Here is a 16,372-nt window from a genome sequence, read left to right as displayed (position 1 = left end):
ATAGCTGTTGTGTCTGAGTGATTAAATGATGCTGAAGTCAGCAGCAGCGGTTTAAAAAAAACGAAAGCTCATCAATCAACACAAATTTGCCATTTAATCATGCACAAAAAGCAAAGTTTAGAGGTCACACTACACGTGTTGATTGGCTGCTACAGGCTTTTATGCCAAGCATAAATAATTGGCTTTTTCCAGCAGAAGCACTTTGTCTAAGTCTATTGCTGTGGTACAATTGCATGAAACAATGCCATCCCAGAGATTTTATTTTGAGGTTCAGGGGGCACACATCCACTAGCATATGAAGTAATCTTCCTCTGGGATGGAGGGGCGGGTGCGGGAGGTTGCTAATAACAGCTGCCAGATGTGCAACAGTCCCCCGAGTTCGTGTACATTCTCACAGACAATGGAATGCTTGTGAGGAGCCCCCAACAGGAAGTGAGGTCAGGGCTCTTGACCCCTCCCCTAAAAGCTCAGTGAGAGATAGAGCAGTGGGGCAGTTTTAGTGGAATAAGCCCCTAAAAGCGTCCCATAATAAACCCACCACCGCTGACTCCATAAAGTCGTACTACAACACATCTATTTGCTGTTTGCACTTCAGCTGAGAGCATGGAAAGTAAAGCAAATCACAAGCAAAATATTTCAAGATGTGCTGTCAAACTGTTGCATTGGTTTACACTTTTGAAACTGCAGGTTGAAGATTTTCAAACAGAAGTGTCGCAAAGCTGATGATTTTTCTCTTTTTTTGTTGATAAGTTGTTCTTCTCCTTTAGAAGAAATACTTTCAACATAGCTACTGCGGGGGTGGTAAGAGTTGATTGCACAATCCTTTTCCTCCTGGATGAGCACAAGCAGACGTGAGTCAATGTTGTTGAAACTGCTTGGTAGGGTCCAGACGCAAACACTCATCTGGAAACTGCTTCTACTGCTATGGATGGTTCACAGCTAAAGGTGAACTGTACGTGACGTAGAAAAGTACTTTCCCATCTGATGCTCTGACATCATTCAACCAAGTGTCGCTCTGGATAAAAAAGCCTGATTATGTGAATTTGAAGACTTCTGAAGAAATGCCATCTGTTTCCTGCTTTGAATTGTGGTTGTTTTTAAGAGGAAAAGCATTTGAACTTCACTCTTTCTGTTATGCCACAGTTCTACTTTGTTTTCAAACCTTAGTCTCTCATTTTCCATTTTTACTCGCCCTAAATTTGCTTGTAATGATTACAAAACAAAAAAGAGCCAACTGCCTAATTTTGAGCAACAAACCACTCATTGTAGATATTTCTGATATGTAAAGACCGCAGCCACATCCTCTAATGAACACTAATTTCGCTATCACAGAAGCCAGGTGGCTTTAAATGTTTTGCTAGCAAAGTAATACATGCTATAAAAACAGTACGAAGCTCCTGCTTTTCACAGACACATGACATCATACCCACTTGGGATGACTTTGGCTTTCAAGATAATGACTGTGAAGACATTATTACCTCCTCTGGGGTTGGATAGAGGCTCTTTCACTGGGATCAACACCTGGCCTGGTTAGACACAGCCCTGATGACTAACAAGCCATGACTGACATCCACCTCACCCTTCTTATTACACCTACAGAGCAATAAAAGGGGAGGAATTGTGGAAAAACCGCAGCTCATTCATCAGAAACTGATCAAGAAATAAAAGACGGTTTAAAAAAAAAAAAAAAAAGCCAAGGAGAGCAAAGCATATTGTCACTGTCATGGCCATTGCTACCAGAAAACCCGAGCCGGTGTTCTGTCGATCCTTGCTACCTGTGGAGAAATGCTACTTTGTGGTTCTGCGCATGCGCATAGTGGATTTTCAAAGTTTGATTGGCACGTCCATGATTTCTTGCACGATGTAAAATTGATAATATGGGATGTTGAGTATTTGATCCTTCAAAATACACCATCCATGACATGAATTGCATTACACTTTGTGAACAGTATACGATAAAGAGAAAAAAAACAACAATTCTATCGTTTTATTTGATATTCATTCAGTCATTGGCCTTTATTTAACCAGGTCATTAAGAATATATTCTTATTTACAATGAATAAGCGACAAAGACCACTTGAGGGGGAAAGGAAGTGGGCTATAGGGAGTCAAACACAGTAAAACTGTAGCTTTACAAAGGTAGAAAACCATTAGGTAGCATTTCTTGGCAAAGCAGCAGAAATTGGCAGAACACCGGGATGAGTTGAAATGTGCACACCCTGATTCGTGTTGGGATCTGCTGGAGAAGAGGAAGTGAAGTGGTGCAACATCTGGACTTCATTTGTGCGCTGCAAAGAGGGGAAAACCTACCAAAAACAGGGCTTAAACGGTATTTTCCAAATTTCATTTCACAAATCTCCATCGCTGTTATGTGTCCACGGTGATAATCGCTATACTCTTTATGGACACGTGACGTTTCCACACACACACACACACACACACACACACACACACACACACACACACACACACACACACACACACACACACACACACACACACACACACACACACACACACACACACACACACACACACACACACACACACACACACACACACACACACACACACCCAAGGGCGTAGGTTTGCATAGGGACGGTAGGGACATAACACTACCAACTTTTCAGGAGGCTCAAATTGCCAATTTCCCCACCAACTTTTAAGCAACCTTATTTGAAACTTATTTGAATTATATAATGAGTTCAGATATATAGGTAATTTAGATTGTCTTCCCAATTGTTGTAAGGATAAAATTTACCCTACAGTTATTAAGTTAATTATTTTAAAGCAATGTATTACTCTTGTGGTGAAGGACAATGTAGGCTAACATGTAGTTCCATATATAGGTCAAGTAGTAGTTAAGAGATTATTAATAAGTTTGTATTTATTGTGTATGTATAATTTAAGTTATGTTCAAATATTGCAATTTAAATTGCATCCTGGAATATTCTGGAAGTAGTTCTTGAAAACAAAGGTTTGAATCGAACCGTGTATCAGGTTAACCAATACACATGAAAGTTAGTATAAGTCAATACAGATTTATTTTGCATTGATAATTTAGCCTATCAATTTCATCAAGGTTCATATTCGTGACAAATGTAGCCCTGACCCCCGTTCACCCAATCTGTTTGGTCTTATTAATGTCCCGTCCCCAGCAAAAAGTGTACATGCAGGCAGGGGCGAAAATCCCGTTTCATAGTTGGGGGGGACAATAAACAGTAAAATTTTAGAGAATAAATCCAGGGGGGGACAAGGAATAAAAGTTTTAGCCTTCCTTTAATAAAGCGATTTTGACATTTTCAACTCTATCTCGCAAACAGGCAGAAGACCTTTCTTAGAGTAATACAAAACAATGGTATTAGGTGGAAGGTGGCAATAATACAGCACATCTGACATAATACACTGCAAAACCCAAAATCTTAACAAGAATATTTGTCTTATTTCTAGTTAAAATGTCTAAAATGTCTCATTTTTAGTTAAAAAAAATCTCATTACACTTAAAACAAGACTCATTACTGGAAAAAAAAAAACAACAATTTTCACTTGTTTCAAGTAGATTTTCACTTAAAATAAGTAGAAAAATCTCCCAGTGGAACAAGATTGTTTTGCTTATAAGATAAATCTTGTCGCACTGGCAGATTTTTCTACTTATTTCAAGAGAAAATTTACTTGAAACAGGTGAAAATTGTCAAATAACAAGTTATTTTTCTGGTGATGACTCTTGTTTTAAGTGTAATGAGATTTTACTGTTTATTATTATTTTCGATTTCGGTTTCGGCCACAAATTTTCCTTTTGGTGCATCAATACTAAATACTACTGCATTGTTCCAAAATTATTAATTCTGTCTCAAATTATTCTAGGGGGGGACAGCTTTACTAATGGGGGGGGGACTTGTCCCCCCTGTCCCCCCCCGGGATTTTCGCCCCTGCATGCAGGTTATGCTGTTATATCGTCCCTACCAATGTTGAGACCAAACCTACTCCCTTGCACACACCCCACGCCGTCTCTCTCCCTCTCTCCCTCTCTCTCTCTGGCGTGTGTGTGCATGTGTGTGAGCGTCTATTGTGTGCGCGCCTCCACAGTCCCGTGGAGCTGTTGTTCCCAGCGAGCAGGAGGACAATCGGAAGGACTGCTGGATGAGAACGGCGGAGGACGGAGGAGAAAGTGCGCTCTTTTTCTACTCTCTCGTCTGCGTCTCTTGGACCGGCACCGCTCGCAGTTTGGAGTCCGGTGACGCGCAGGAGAAGAACGATGGATTTACCCCTGAATAGGAGACTTTCCAAACTCACTCCTCCAGCAAAGTTTTGATTGTCATCGCATGCGTTCCTGACCCCCTGAAGCAGACAGAGGACAGCCCCGACCACGGAAAACCCGGCGTGAACACATGTGAGGACGTTTGGAGACAAATATTTGCCGGAGCGCCCTGTTCCACTGCTCTAACAAGCTGTTATATCTCTCATGGGGTAAGTTATAACACCTTCCCAGACTATTGTTAGAGTAACAGCATGTGCTGCAGCCAACCCCAACAAAAGGATTTGCGTGACGCGCACCGGTACTGGAAATATCCGTCTGGTCTCATGAAACGACTAAAACCTGATTTATGGTTCCGCGTTACACCAACGCAGAGCCTACGGCGTAGGGTGCGCGTCGCCGCGTATTCTACGGCGTAGGCTCTGCGTCGATTTAACGCAGGACCATAATTCAGGTTTAACTGGGCTTCACGGTTAAATGATTTAATTTTGCCAAACTCCACGAGGTTCCCTCACACTATCTGACACGCGTGGAGGGCAAAACGGAAAATCCCAATGACGTTAAAACCCTTGTAGTGATCTTGACTTGACTCACCCAGAAGCATCATGACAGAATGATTGCCCACATTTAAGTAATACCGCCTCCCCTTCTTAGTTTTTTGTTTAGTTTATTGTTTTGCACAGTTTTAAAAAAATATACAGGACATATCAATGATAAACACTATTGGTGCAGGAAGAGGCAAAACACCCATGGGCTTATTTGAAGCATCCACTGAAGATATTAAAATTTCATGTCAAGATTAACATACAAAAAAACAGAAAGTAAAACTACACAAAAGTGATGGCAAACTAATAATGCAATATATAAATAATAAAGAATAAAGACAAAAAATTAGTGTGTGTGAGTGTGCATGGGATATTGTTTTTACAACTTATATTATATTGACACCTGAGCAAATAAGACTGTACATGTCACTATGAGTGAAACACAAAAAAAAACTTTTACTTTTACTTGCTGGCATTAAAACTTGAGTCGGTGTTTGGCTCCCAGGGGACATCTGCTCCTGTTAGACAGCATGTGTTTTAATGGATAACACTGCTGCTGTTAAATATTAACAGCGCATCATGTGCAGACAGTGTGTTTGCTGGTTGATGAGTTGCGCGCACAGCGGGCGCACGGACGTTCACAGCTCCTTGGAGCCGTTGCGCAGCCTGCTGTGCCCCCCACCATCACCACCACCATCACCACCACCCTCACCCCCCTCCCTGACCCCTCCGACGTTGTTGAGGCTTGTTCATCCGTCACTCTAAAGAAGGCATTGTGATGAGAGGATGTATTAATAAGACAAAAGCCCCCATTATGCCCGGCGTGCAAGAGTTAATCTGATGGGGTTTGTTTGGAAACTGGGTTTTCTCAGAGGAAGCCATGCTCAGGGCTTCTGAAAGCAGTGACTTACTGAAACTGGACTGGTAAAAGATAGGTACATTCTGGGGGAGGAAAAAAACAAACAAACACAGCACACAGTTTGAATTTGCATAGGCCTATATTTATATGATAACCTGCAGATACTTTACAGAGAAGTCTGACCTGCACCTTATAACAACAGTATTTATTAATCTGCACTGTGTACGTACATATTTTTATATACATATATACATTTATATATATATATATATATATATATATATATATATATATATATATATATATATATATATATATATATATATATATATATATATATATATATATATATATATATATATACATATATATATGTGTGTGTATATGCTGTACATTGTGTTTATTTCACTGCGCAAGCACTTCCGGTTAGATGCTAACTGCATTCCGTTGCCCTGTACTTTAACATGTGCAATGACAATAAAGTTGCATTGTGGAACCGGGTTTCAATTTTGCCGGCAGGCATCTTTAAGGTCACATATTTATTGTTTTTATTTTTTTCAGTGGTGTAAATCCTTCAGGATGCATAGGTGTCAGGAATCCAGTAGGCTTTCTGGGAGAATCCTCAGGTCATGGTGTGATAAGTTGATAAGATAGAGGAGCTAGTGTTTATTGCCCTGGAAAGGGGAAACAACAGTCTCCTCTATCCTGTGTCTGATCTGGTTCAGTTTGCACAGTGCTGCACTCGTTAGCAGGCTGTTTCAAACTGCCAAGATGTGTGAAGATATCCTCTGTTATCTAACGATCCTGCGGAGGTACTAAGAAAAAACATATTCAACCATGCCCGGAAGTTGCAAAGCGTGTTGAATTAAAACCACCAAAGATCTTACCGTGATAAGATCAAGAGTCGGGGGTGAAGAGGAAGCATGGTCAACGGAGTTAGGACAAGACTATCTAGTGTTGAAGGGCCTGTCAACAGTCATTGATGTAAGTGTTGTGCAAGAGCAGCTCAGTTTGTTTTAGGCATGCATGACCACCTACTGACCCACCTGTATAACCGGGTGTAGACAGTGCATGATGCATCCGCCCGTCCATCAGTGTTTGTTTCATTTGAGCACATGGAGCTGAGAAGCACCAGCCACCCCACCAGGCAGGACTGCTGTCAAGCTTCTTCAATCACCGTCCTTGGCCTTGGCAACACAAACCAGAGAGCGCTGCGAACAGCTTTAACGTTTTGGCCAGATATCCCAAAGCTCCAGGCACGCACAGTCTGTCACAGGCATAAAGCACACATGTTATTAGTCTTAGCAGTCTCTTTAGAGACGCTTTAAAATCTTTATGTTAGAACTCAGGGAGACCAGCAGCCCATTACCTCATGAGTTCAGGATCCGTGCTGCTCGCTGTGCTCAGTGGCCCTATTTTCATTTAGAATGATACTGTTGTAACTGGACCCCTCTCAATGGGGACCGCCAGGGATAGCGTGAGAAGTGAAGACAAATGGATGAGTTCAATAAATAAACGGACGTATAAATGCATGGATGGATAAATAAATTAATGGCAATTCAGCGGTGGGAACTAGTTTTGTGGGACTATTTTTTTTGTGGACGAGGTCACTTGGGGGTTGAAGACAGGAACGGATGGTGGGTGGTGTGTAGATCCCCGAAGGATGCTCTTATTACAGCTCAGGCCTGGGAGCGGTCTGTTTATCAGGAGCTTTTTCTTGGGGAGGCCAACTTAGCTTTTGTTATGTGTGTTTGCTGCTTTATTCAGCCAGATCAGATGGGTAACAACACTGGAAGATCAGAGAAGCGGCCTGCCGGAGGCACTTTGTTCTTTTAAATGAAGCCAGTCACAGGTCAATACATACTTGAATGCAGAAAAGTGCCTGTGGAAAATGACCCAAATGGGGGGGGGGGGTCTCTTTGATATTATAAAAGGTTCTGGACAGCTAGTTCGATGAGCTCAGTGTTAGCTGGTACTCCGTTTGGAGAAAAAAAAATCCAAAACACTTTTCCCTGGGTGTGGCAGCTGGAGAAAAATAAACGCCTTCTGTTCGCAAGCTGCTGAAGTGCAAGTCACAACACACAGTTGACAACGCGTAGCTTTCTGATTCAGAGCCAAGACCTGGGAGTGTCTCGGATTAAAGATATCAATATGGCAACTTATATTAAAATGCTAAAAACACAACTGAAAAAGATCTGCTTGTTCTCTGCTGACAGATACAGATATAGACATGTATGCTTGCTTGATTTATCCGTCTTAATGTGAATAAAATGTCCATGAATTAATATTTTGTGTAGACAAAGTGGCTTTAGGTATTTTTTGTAAGTGTTATACATTTTGAACAAAACCTCTCTGCTTTAAAGTCTCCTGTTACATCCCTTTTTTTCACTTGAGGGACTTGGACAAACCGTGAGACCACCCCCTCACCCCCCTCCATGACCGTACACTGATGCTTGTAGCAGCATGCCAGGATTTCCTAATGCTTTCTGGCGTGAGGACGTCTGTTCTTCTTCTCTCACATTTCAAGCTCCAAGCTGCCCGAGTTCCAAAGAACGGCTGGTTTGAACTCATGCAGGAATGATCTTAATTAATTGGAATTTTTTTTTTATTAAAGTGTGACATTGCTCTTTAAGAACATTTTACATCTTTCAAAGACAATGACAAGTAGACTGAATACAGGGGTTCTGGTTGCCGCTGTGGCTTTGGATGGGATCTGCAGCACTTTGCAACCTCTGTTTAGATTGTACAGTGATTTATGACCTGGGTGGGAACAACTTCACACTGTCTGTTCTAGTGGCAGCTTAATCAGTGTGGTCATGTCGTGGTTTCCTGTTTTCTGGTCATTTCCAGAGCTCACTCTTGGGCGATCCTGGAGCAGGTACATATGAAGATGCTGTGGTTTGTGGAGACCACCTCCTCCTCCTTTTTCTTCCCTATTGGAAGTCTTTGTTATCCAGTCAGCATTGTTTGTGCAGCTGGAAAACTCAACAGGATTACTTCAACACCCCTCCCCAGACTTAGAAGTAATCTGGAAATAGTTTTCTTGGATTTTGAATTGCCTCGTGCAGCCAGCAAGCGCCTGCTAAGCCCATTTATTTGGTTGGAACCAAAAGTTTACTTAATCTTTCATTTTCATGAGCTCTCTAAGTCCTTGTTTTTCTAATAAGTGCTAGATAATAAATACACAACCAAATGTCTACCTAAAATACATTAAGACCGCTTATCAAGCAAAGGCTTCTGCTTAAAAGTCTTAAGTTTAAAGACATGATAGACAAAACCAACAGTCACACACAAGCCGGGTCAAGATGGAGGCCAGACAGCTCTGTTTGAAATGACGGATGGAGAAGGAGTGCGTGCCTTCTGCATAAATAACAACCGCTCAAACTTGTCCATTTTAGATGAGTCACTTCATACAATCAAAGTGAAGTAGATGCATTATATCCCCAAACAGCTACACAAAAGCCACTGTCACCTTTTGAACTGTTCTATTTTTGCAAATCTAACTCCACACAAGTCTTTGTAGAACTGCGTAAAAAGTGAAGTTATTTATTCATTGATTTATTTTTAAATTACGTTTACATCCGTATCATTTCCAGTAAGCAAAATTAACAGGGTACCGGTCCCTTTAAATAACCTTGGCTTACTTTCTTTTTTCATTTAATGTTCTACAGTCAGATTGGTTTATAAAAAATACATAAATAAACAAACAAAAAAACAAAACAAACTCAACTATTTGAAGCAATAAATTCCATAACTGTGTAAAATACTGGGGTATGAGTGGACTCTGTGGACATAACAGTGTTCCCTCTCCAGGCAACCGTGATTTTCAACAAAAACAGAGCTGTGTTTAGTGAATGAAGCGTTTGCCAGGGTAGTCAGAGCTGCCAGAGTTGTCAGAGCAGCTTCTTTTCCTATAATGGACCATCAAGAGATGAGGTGAAGGACTCCATTAAGTTATCATCTTATCAGTGGGCATGAAGCGCGGGCAATCAGGGTGGATTTGTTCCCCTGCGAGCGAGGCTGTCTAGACGTCATCATTTTTCATCGTTATTTTTTGCTTCATTGCCAGCATCTTCTCTTCCTCCTGTATGCATTTGGTTTTTACTTGCTGTCCTGTGACCGTAACATCAGTGAAATAAGCGTGAGAGATTTGCAGTCACAGCAACACTAAGCATGCGCATCCGCCAACATGCTGTATGTTGTGGTATTTTGTGCTCATGGGCTTGCCTTGCAATTAATACTTGCAAGCTCTCCCACGGCATCCTCATGATTTCCTAACAGCATGAGAACATGAGAAGGGGTGGAGTTCAAGTTTTAGCAGCAGAGCAGAATGGGAGCAGAGTCAGAACAAAAGATAGCTAAAGAGAGTTGAAAGCCATTTATTAGGAGAGATCTCGCTCTAAAGACACAGACCTGGGAAGGTGTGAGAGGGCCTGAAACTTGAGTGTAATTCAGTTCTCAGAAATGCCATCGGGTTTGGCTTGCCTGACCTAACATCGTTTTCCTCACATCACACGCCGACATATGGGCAAAAGCTTAAAATGAAATATGAACTGATATGGGGTCCATGCGATGGAAAGGAATCCTGCATCCATTAATGGCGGTGTGTGGTTAACACTCTAGCACTCTTTAACCCACTCAAAATCTGGCAGCTTAACCTTTTATGCAATGTTAACTTCTGTCCCACTGTTGCATGTAATTCTGAGAACTAAATTCTCATGCTTAGAAAACCTCAAGACCGTATTGTACATCGCAGCAACATCCTGCACACCATGGTAATGCAAAAAATGCTTCAGAATATTAACGTTCTTAGGAAGGAGCTATTAAATAAAGCTACGTGAAAAATCCGTAACATTTGTAAATCGTTTGAGAATGTAGTTTCATGGTGCAGAACTCTGGAGTTACTTCAACGGAGAACTGATTGCACAGCATGTGCTTTAATGAAGTCTTTAATAGGTGGCTACGAGAACATGTCTGCTCCAGATGTGTGCTAAATAAATCTGTCTTGATGTGCGTTTAATCGCCTCTTTGTGGTCCTGTCTTTTGATCTCTGCGGTTGAAGTTTAAAATGTATGAGGCGAGAAGGGGGTGTCGGAGTGAAGATGATGTGGCTCTGCATATCGGGGATCTGCACGGAATGGAAATATGCAAAACAGGGCATTAGAAAAGCTTGAATTATCTGGAAAGAAAACTTTAGTTGACAGGAATGGTCTGAGGGGGAACGTATTATAGTAGATGCCTCTCAGGCGGCACCTTTGGAGATCCCCCGCCCCCCCCCCAGTCGGTCGGGTGGAGTGTACAGGAGTGGGGGTGGGAATAGGGAAAAGGGGTTATGGTTCCTGAGGCTGTATGATGCCCTTCTTTTTGCTGCCCTTTGTTTTCATCTGCTCTCACTGAACCCCGCGGCATATAAACAGCTGCAATAACTAAAGCGTTGCAAAGTTGCAAAGATGACATGACTGTAGGGGAATACAGCATAATAAGTCACAAACAAATGTGGAGTAAAAAACTAAATAACAGCTTTTGTTTCAGACAGAACTGTGTTGACAGATTGGAACCCTCAGAAGAGACTGTGCCCAAACTGTCAAACTGTTTGACGAGCAAAAGGTTAATCCCTAATTATGTGATGAAACCCAGTGTATTGGGGACACCCACTCCCCTCATGTCTTGCAGATTATATGCAGCGTTAGTGAAGCCTGAGTGTGCATAGTAAAAGACAAAGAGAAAGGAAGGTTTTCTATGTGCAGCTGCGATTGTAGTGCAGAAATATGAGAAGGAATGGTTTCATTGGTCAGGGAAAGGGAAGTCATTTGGTCCTAACTCGGATCTAATGCCATGATGCAGGTACTGGCTTAACTAGAAGTTTGAGAATAATACTTCTCTATTGTTCTATAAAAAAGGATGTAATCTGTGTGTTAGTTTGGCTTGTTAGCGTGACATTTTTTTCGTTGTGTGTTTTCCCAATTTACTGTTCCTGCATTTAAGTTCCTCTCCAAGCTAGAAACTGTGAACAGAAATAAGGCTCTATGTGATATTTTAAGAGGTTTTGCTTTGTGCACCATGTACTTTTTTGTTTATCTGATCTTGTGAGCCACTCCAAATGACTTTCTCACTAGTTTTCTACTCTTCCAGCCCTCTTTTTTCTTTTCTTTTTTTTTCTGTTAAATGCAGCGTGCAAGGGAAATCACAGCTAGAATGTGTCAGCAGCCTCTCTGTCTCTCCGGATATTACTACTGAAATTCTGGTGTCAAGCAGACATCAGTAAGCAAGTGCAGATACCAAAACAAAAAGATAAGACCGTGCAGAGGTGACTCATTTACGCTACAGCTCAACAGCTGAGGAAATCTTTGAAATATTCATTTTATGTAGTATGCAGAATTGTGAATAGTGATAGATCGAGGTCTTGAAGGTGTTTCTACTTTGGGGTAAGATGATTTCTATTTTGTAACCGAGTAGGAGTATTTTGATTTCAAGCGTTACCGACTCTTGTTAGAATGTTCGCTGTACTTCTCATTTCTTTTTTGGAAGCAGTTTTATCAGTGAGCTTGTCCGCAGTGTAGCATGTAACAGAGATAAGCAGACAGATACAGATAAGCTCAAGAAGGTAGAACAAAATAAAAACGGTTCTAGTTTTGTTTACCTTGTGAAGAAGAGAGTGTGCCAACTGAGTGTAGCTATGCAGGGAACCAGGGTCATTTCAAGGACCACAATACCATTCCGTCATGTCACGGCAGCTACACGAGTCTCCCTCATCCCTGCTGCTGGAAACATGAGTGCCTTTTCCTAGAAATTGCTTGCAAATGATCAATAGTGCTGGTGTGCTTATGTAAAAAAAGTTACAGCCAAATGCCTGTGGCTCAGGGATGGATGGAGCAGCGGAGAGACGGTGCAGCCACCTGCCAGCAGACACAGTCCTAACACCCTGTTTCCTGGATGCAGTGTGACTGCACAAAGCTGCAGGGTTTTAGAGGGAAAACAGGGCCTGTCTGGAGGGATTTGTGTGTTCATTGGGTTACATATGTCATCAGCGATTAGAATTGTAACTTGTTGGAATAAGGCAAAACCTTTGTGGTTGAACGGTTATTTTCTTTCCTTTTTTTCCTTTGTGTCTCATATGTCAACTCTTGGTCAGAGGAAGTTTCTGACTGTTGCTGCGTTTGTCATGATTAATTCTATTGATAGAAGCTCTGAATGTTTGCCCACCTCCACTGTAAATATATACATCTTTTGTTGTAGTTTTGAGGGGAAAAAAGACACCAGTTACTGCAGAACGAGTGTTTGCAGCTTGGTGCAATATCTCTAATGTGACGACTCACCATGCGAGTCACTGAAACCTTTTTCAAACAGCAGTTGCACCATATTCACACACACACACACACACACACAAACACACACACACACACACACACACACACACACACACACACACACACACACACACACACACACAAACTGTGCTTATCAAACTGCAGCTGTTCACTTTTGGTCACATGAACCAATTGAAGTGGGACAGCATGGCATAATTGCGTGATTTCACACAGGCTGCAAAATATAATCATCTCGGTGACGGAAGCCGTGTCGATAAGAGCAGGGTTTTCCGCAATTATTTAACACACAGATCTTGTCTGCCCTAAGTCTCCCCTGTTACTACCTACTGCAGGGGGAAAAGAGTTCCCACAAAATGTTCAGCACTCCAACACTGTGCATGGAATCAAGGCGTTATCGGGGATTAATGACCTGGCTGTGTGAAAGCGCCTTCGGGTCAGCAACAGAGTGATGGACATCAGGAACAGAGAAGCAAGAAGAAAAATGTCGGCTGATCTCGTTACAGAAACCACTCCGTCACTCTTCCTGATAAGACAAGCCTCGATATTAACGGCTGAGATCTGAAAGGCAAAGAACGAATCCCACCAGAGGAAATGTATTCCTGATGGATTACTCGACTCGTGGTTTATAAAACAAAGGACAGATGAAATCTCTGTTATGGAAGAAAAAAATTGTAGTGGGTGCAGGAAGACATTAAATCCCCTTTATGTGGAAAAACGTAAATATTATGTGTAAATAGTGTCTTTATGTTATGGTCTTAACAAAGATCACCTTTGCTTTGTGCGACTGCCTTTTTGGTGCAACAGGAAGAAAAACGACAACAGAGAAAAAAGCCTTGAGTCGGGCGATTATTGGTTTCCACTGCTTCAAGTTCTGTGTAGAGAGGATGAAAGGCTGATGGTGAAAAATGCGTTACAGGATGTTTCTTTCCACGGTATTTCTCATGTGATTCTTCTAAGTGAGCAAACAGTTTAAACATTTGCATCCAAGCAAGATTATATGAAAATGGAAACTGCTTTTGTCGTTGCTCTAAATCTATCTAAAAAATCTAGAACAATCGTCGGAAATTGTAACTGACAATGCACACACACAGGTGTAAATGTGCTTATCTTACTTGCATCAAACTTTAGGAGCTCTTTTTTTTAAAGTGCGCTCCCCCAGTCAAAGGGGAGCCAGTTTTAATTCATGTGTGACAGGTTGTAGGTAGTGGAAAGGGGCAGCACTGCTTTGGTTCTTGCCAGACAGACGCTCTGCTAATTGGGGCTTATCAGGTGTTTCTGGGAAAACACCTGAGGCTTCTGTGCAGCTGTCTGTCTAGTGATGACGAAGGGAAGCTTGTCTTTTACCCTGTCCAGGAGAGGGAAGGAGTCGACTCTCAGCAGTAGCCATCAAGCTTTTTGGCGATCACCTTTTGAACTCTACAGAAATACAGACAAATCTGTTTGCAGCCATGTTACAATTTGGAAGGTGTAGCTGTTAAAACTGGGTATAGCTGTGATAATAATAATGAGGATAAAAAAGCGATGGTGTAAGAGAAACAGAGACCTGAGACAGGAAATCTAACAAGAAGGTTCATGATGTACTTATTACTCAAAATGCACGCATTTCATCATGCACAGTTTGAGCATGTTCATAAATGCTCAAATGGTGCATTAAAAAGGAAACACACAAAAAAGAGAAACCGTTATAAACCTTCCCATTAGATATTCTGTCTCCTGTTGTCTGTGGCCTGTGTTTACCCTTCTGTCCACACTTGCTTCTTTCATCACCTTCAGACTTGCTTGAGCGCTGCTGTGAAATCCAGACAGGATATTGGGTCGGGGTTTTTTTTCGGTAAGCGTGCTACACCTTCACCTACACCGCAGTGTGAAAGCGCATAATCCAACTGCAGTGCATTTGCACACTATTCAAGTTGCGATGGAACAAAGCTGTTGTATTAAATACAACTGAAAAACAAGTTTTAAAATTTTAAAATTATGACTGCTATATAAATGTGCATTTGTTACACTGCCGTGATGTGCAGACGTGCAGCTAATACAAAAAAAATAAAAATACAGCTGTGGTGCATTAGAATTTTTTTTTATCATTAATTCAAATCCTTATTTTTATTTAATTTGTGAATTGCATTTAAATATAAGTCAGAATTTTAAATAGTATGTTTACCTCTTTTATCTTTTGTTAATGTTTTCAGTATTAGATTTACCCTCAATATTTGAAGAGTTGATGTACTTTGTGAATTTATTTATGTATCTATTGCTCTTTTATGGATGAGCCTAGACAAGGATCCACTGGTGACAGCACTTTTTGACATTGTGTCAGTATCTATTGTTGGAGAGTAGCAGAGGTGTCTTGGTCGAAATGCAGGGCACAACTTTGACAAAGAGGCGGAGGTTTACATTACAACAAGTCTGCATTACAGTTGACCAATCACCGTGGAGACATCTGAATGGCACATGGCAGGTAGAAGGGCTGGGCCGCTACAAGAGAGTCCTGTCGGCAAACCAGCCTGTCAGGTTTCCCACACACAGCGAAATCCTGTGATAACAGATGCCAGAGACTCCTTGGTGACAAGGACCTTGAGTTGTCTACACAACAGATGGGAAGAGAGCTGTCCAGCAAAGACCTGGCAGCAGAGAGAAGAAAGAGATGAAACAAAGCAGAGCCAGCGTGGCTTCTTTTTGCAGGCTGAGGAGACAGAGAGGTAGACTTTTCCATGGATAAAATCGTTGTGCTTTCAAAATGCGATCTAACGTAATTACTCTGGGGCAGCTGGCCGTGTGCACAAGCTCAAGCTTCCTATTTGTGTCTTTTTATGGAGATAAAAGGGATAGGGAGAAGACGAGACGCCCTGAGATGGCACTTCGATAAGGGAGTGTTCAGTTGTAAATACATTTCTACCATGATACAGTGGTAGCAGCCAAATGGAAGTGTGCTGCTCAATTATGAAAACTGAAGGCCAATACTACCCACACTGAAGGAGACCATTGTTCGTTTTCCTGCTTAAGGAAGCAGCGTTCTGATTCTTGAAGGCAGCCAATGGCAGCTGTGGGCCCAACCTGCTTGTACACAGGGAAATAATTTGCTACTCTGTCACGATTAACTGCATATATGTGTGTAGAAAAATGTTTCTGCTCATTTTGAACTCTGATAAATTGGTGTATATGTGTGCAAATCACAGTGATGTCTTTAAATCCTGTCTTTGCATCCAGATACTGTTCCACGTGCATACTCGCTTTCTGGCGTTGTGTCCTTGTTGTTCATCTTTTTTAGTCTCCCAGGTTTTGATTCAAAGCCCAACAGAACAGCAAGGAGGTCGAGGCTGAGTTTCCACTCATTTCTTTTCTTTTTTCAAGCCAAGATTTGTTGCAGCCGTCCAGGTTAGCAGAG

General features: G+C 41.6%; 1 protein-coding gene across 2 annotated transcripts in view; it reads left to right on the top strand.

Moving 5' to 3' along the window:
- Positions 1-4,059: 4,059 nt before the first annotated feature.
- Positions 4,060-16,372, top strand: part of s1pr2 (sphingosine-1-phosphate receptor 2) — a 15,217-nt gene continuing 2,904 nt past the window's right edge. Inside the window, exon 1 of one of the 2 annotated variants that reach the window (XM_061712286.1) lies at positions 4,060-4,467. The gene's annotated coding sequence lies outside the window, so the exon portion shown is untranslated. Of the gene's footprint in view, positions 4,468-11,778; positions 12,085-16,372 lie in introns of those variants that run through there. The other variant, XM_061712287.1, reaches the window with a different exon arrangement.

The sequence above is a fragment of the Cololabis saira genome, chromosome 21, assembly GCF_033807715.1.
Source record: "Cololabis saira isolate AMF1-May2022 chromosome 21, fColSai1.1, whole genome shotgun sequence".
In the NCBI taxonomy this organism is placed as follows: domain Eukaryota; kingdom Metazoa; phylum Chordata; class Actinopteri; order Beloniformes; family Belonidae; genus Cololabis; species Cololabis saira.
This window is presented reverse-complemented; position numbering and strand designations above follow the sequence as displayed.